The sequence below is a fragment of the Filicampus tigris genome, chromosome 3 (genome assembly GCF_054856515.1).
Source record: "Filicampus tigris isolate MCC_2025a chromosome 3, RoL_Ftig_1.0, whole genome shotgun sequence".
NCBI lineage: Eukaryota > Metazoa > Chordata > Actinopteri > Syngnathiformes > Syngnathidae > Filicampus > Filicampus tigris.
Genome location: NC_141219.1, coordinates 29935631 through 29940156, shown reverse-complemented (window position 1 = coordinate 29940156; position 4526 = coordinate 29935631). Strand labels below are relative to the sequence as shown.

The window sequence follows — 4526 nt, the reverse complement described above, 5'->3', positions numbered from 1 at the left end:
TGACTCTCTCAAAGCATTTACAATCGTTGACAAATCAGTTTTGAAGTCTGCGTTGACTGCACATACTGCTTACTTTGTGCGTGGGAATCACTTGAATCCATTTCAAGTACGTCTTCTTGGTATTGTCTGTGTAATGTACATTTGTTTTTCTTCTTGGGAATAGACTCTTGTGTTGAATTCTCACTGGGCCTTTTCCCCATTGCAAAGAAACTTTCCAAATATTTCTGTTTATTTTTCTCATTGTACTAGCTTATGCATTTAATATTAGCATTATGGTGACAACTTGACAAGCATTAAGAGTCAGTCATAGATGGATGAAACGGAGGGATCCGGTCAATTTTCAAAATACTTCTCAGCCCCGGATAAGAAATAAACCGGAAATACTGTACGTTTTTTTTTCTTTCATCAGTGCGGCCCGCCATGGCCCAGTCCAAAGTGGCCCGTGACCTGGTACTGGTCTCCGGTGGTTGGGGACCTCTGCTATAAAGGACTGGGTGTGTGTTATTTATTGGTGTACCCGATGCAAGCAATGAAACATGTGGCACACATGAGCAAGCAAAATCAACAAACTATATTTTAATCAGTCATTGTGGACGCTAAACTAGACTATCTCAATGTCGTTCTCCTCGTTGAAGTCCTCCAGCCTAGGAACCTAGGAGGGACAGGCATGACGAGACGCCTCTGCCACTGGGTGACCTGGTAGCCCCACCAGCCCCATCCCCCAGATTGCCCAACACGCGATTGATTCTCCTGATAACCAAAGCCCTAATGTAAGGAACACACCAGCATCCACAAAAAAATATGTCTACTTCCATGGAATTGTTTAAAAAAAATAAAATAATGATTTCCTATGGTATTTACTAAATTTCCAATGATTCATTTCCGATTACCAAATTATCTCAACAATAAACCAATCAATGGCTTCAATGTCTGATATTTGTTCATCCCACAATTAAATACCCTTTATTGAAAAATACAGAGCCTTTTCAATGGCGTTCCCACTTATACTCACAGAAACTGAACTAGACGAAAAATGGAGCTATAGAGAAAAAGAGAAAAAAAATAATTGACAACTTGTCAACATGTTCGGCCAGCAAAGACTTTTCTCCAATAATTGAGAATCCACCACCGCTTTAATATTGTCGTATACTTTCAAGCTTTGCATGCAACCCTCAAGAATTAAAATTAATCACAGAAACTAAAAATTTAGTTCAGAGTTAAAAGGTTAATTACATGTGACGTGCCACACATGTGATGTGAAATTGAAATACAGTATTTTTTTTCTTTTCTCATCCAATTTATTATCTGCAATGTCTAGTAGTCTGATTGAGCACATTCCACATTTTCTATACCCAATTCTATCATTTGATATCTACATCAAATTCCACATGGTCATAATCAGAGGAGGGCATTTTACTAAAGTTTGCCGGTCCGTCATTCATCATCCGTCAGCAGCCTGTGTACCTGTCTGTCATCCGTCAATGCATCTATTTTTCAAACCGAACCAAACTGTAATCGTCTGGCAGTCTTTTAACTGCGCTTCCGTCAGTCAACAAAGGGCCGCCAGTCTGTCTATCATCAATACGAGGGGAGTTCCAACAGATGAAAAATCCACACATCCAGTATCTGAACCGAAGTGATTAAAATGGCAAGTGTGCCAAGTACCAGGAGCTGGTGGAACAGTGCAGTAGGCAAGGCTGGAAGACAATCTGTGAGCCTCTGGGGGCATTATATCCGGCTGCACCATCTAAATCATCCTTTTCGCCCTTGCCATGAACATGATAGTCAAGTCCGCTGAGGTAGAGTGCAGGGGCCCCTTGACAACATCAGGAGTACGCTAGCACCCAATCAGAGCCTTCATGGATGACCTTACAGTCACCACGACATCTGTACCAGGCAGTAGGTGTATTCTCCAAGGCCTAGAGAAGCTCATGACCTGTGCTCGGATGAGCTTTAAGACAGCAAAATCAAGCTCAAGAGAGGGAAAGTAGTAGAGAGGTTCCGCTTCTCACTGGCTGGAGCCACCATTCCATCCATCACAGAAAAGCCAGTTAAGAGCTTCAGGAAGTACTTTGACTGCAGCCTCAAAGACTCTGCCTCCATCCAGAGAACTAGCAAAGAACTTGAGGACTGGCTCAGCTAGGTTGACAAGTGTGTCTTCCAGGGAGATTCAAGGCCTGAATTTACCAGCATTCCATCCTGCCTCGGAACCTGTGGCCTCTGCTAGTGTACACAGTACCTATAACAACAGTCGAGGGCATGGAGAGAAAGATCAGCAGCTACCTGCGTAGATGGCCCAGTCTACCACACAGCCTAAACAGCTCTGCTCTGTATGACACCAGTAACATACTGCAGCTCCCAATCAGTGGCCTCAGTGAAGAGTTCAAGGTGTCCAGAACACAGAAAGCATTACAATACAGAGAATCCAGAGATCCAAAGGTGGCATCAGCTGGTATCCAGGTGCAAACAGGCAGGAAATGGGATGCAAGCAAAGCCATAGATGTGGCTGAGTCACGGCTGAGGCAGAAGGCACTGGTGGGGTCCATAGCAACAGGGTGTGCAGGCATTGGCTACTTTCCGTCAACCAGAGTTGACAAGGCCCAGGGCAAGGAGCGTCACCATCTGATCCAGGAGGAGGTGCGGGCAGGCGTGAAGGTAGCATGAGCCAGCATGGTGGGAATGGCGCAGCAAGGATTATTGACGAAATGGGAGATTGTTTTGCAACGGAAAATCACCTGGTCCCATCTGGAAAGCAGACTTCCATCAAATCACGTTCTTAGCCCAGGCTGTATACGATGTCCTTCCAAGTCCAGCAAACCTCCATGTCTGGGTAAAATGGATACACCATCCTGCCCGCGCTGCTCAGGACAGGGCTCCATGGAACACATACTCAGTAGCTGCCCAAAAGCCCTTGGAGAAGGGCGCTATCCCTGGCGTTACGGCCAGGTGTTTAGGACTGTCGCTGACAGCATTGTCACTGCAATCAACACCAGCAATGGTCACCACAAGCCACAGAGGATTGCATTCCATAGAGCTGGAGAGAAGCCCAGTATACCACCAAAGGAAAAGTCCGGCCTCCTCACCTCTGCCAACGACTGGCAACTGGAAGTGGACTTGGACAGGCAACTGAAGATCCCTTCCAGGATCAACCAGGCTCTGCCCAGACATTGTCATTGTTTCAGATTCCACCAAGCAGCTGATTATTCTGAAACTGACTGTGCCGTGGGAGGAACGCATGGACGATGCCAATGAGGGGAAGCGTGCCAAGTACCAGGAGCTGGTGGAAGAGTGCAGGAGGCAAGGCTGTAAGACAATCTGTGAGCCTCTGGAGGTGGGCTGTCGAGGATTTGCAGGGAGGTCTCTCTGCATAGTGTTCACCCACCGAGGACTTGTCGGGGAGGCAAAGTGGAAGGCTGTCAGATCCGCAACTGAAGCCGCAGAGAAAGTCACAAGATGGCTTTGGATTAAGAGGGAAGGACCGTGGGCAAACGCTACACAGGCCGGGGATTGATCACCCCAGTTGGGTCACCTAGGCAGAGGGGATCTGATGTTGAGAGACCTGAAACCCCTGATGACGTTAGGAAACATCATTGATGATGTGTCCCAGCACATCTGCAAGATGTATCTTCCACCGCAAAGGGTTTGCACTATGTACATCATATTGTGTCGTAGGGTGAGTTTTGAGATCTACACAGTAATACTGTAGGTCTCAAAGTATTTTTATTTCATTCAGCTTTGCAAAGGGACTTTTATTTGATAAATAGAGCACCATCTTTAGATGAAAGTGCACATTTTGAATGAAAAGAAGCTGAGAGAAGAATGAATATGAAACTTTCTGACCCTTTTTAACTTATTTTTAAATATCTTTAAATATTTACCTATTCACATTTAAATAACCCAATCAGAAATATTCCCATTATGATTTTCACACTTCGTAACATCTGTCAGAAAAATTGCATTACATTTTTTTCCTAAAATCGTTCAGCCCTAAAGTCTCGGGTTGCTGCTCAAACAGCTCTAGACTTAAACAAAAGTTTTACTTTAAAATGTTGCTTACCTTAATGAGAATCCTGTGTCACATTGTTGCCAAAGATACAATCCTGGTGGATTAAAATGCTTCCTAGTCCTTCTGAAACTGAAATAAATTACCCATTGTAATAAAAGAACGTTTTTTCCTTCAAATTAATCTTTTTCTTCCACTTCATCTTCTTCTTCTTCTGTCTTTTAGTGGTTGGCAAACAAATTTGGCGCATTACTGCCACCTTCTGAGATGGAGTGTTGGGTGAAATGGAGTGTGGTGGGTGGCAAAATACCATTTCTCAGCCTCCTAACCCTATTCTTTCAAAATAATAAGTAAGTATAATAAGTAGAAATGTAAGATTTAACACACAAAAACTAATGACTCTCTCTTTGGTGCATACCGCCACCTGCTGTACATATGCTGTCAATGCACTCTGGGTTACGCTTCCGTCTCTCTTCAGAAAAACGTGCGTCTGTCAATAATGGACTGTGTAGCAAAAATGGGG

The 4526-nt window shown here is 44.3% G+C and overlaps 1 pseudogene; it reads left to right on the top strand.

The window, feature by feature from the left end:
• Nucleotides 1-420: 420 nt before the first annotated feature.
• LOC147150605 (uncharacterized) lies at nt 421-3511 on the top strand (annotated as a pseudogene).
• The last annotated feature ends 1015 nt before the right edge of the window (nt 3512-4526 follow it).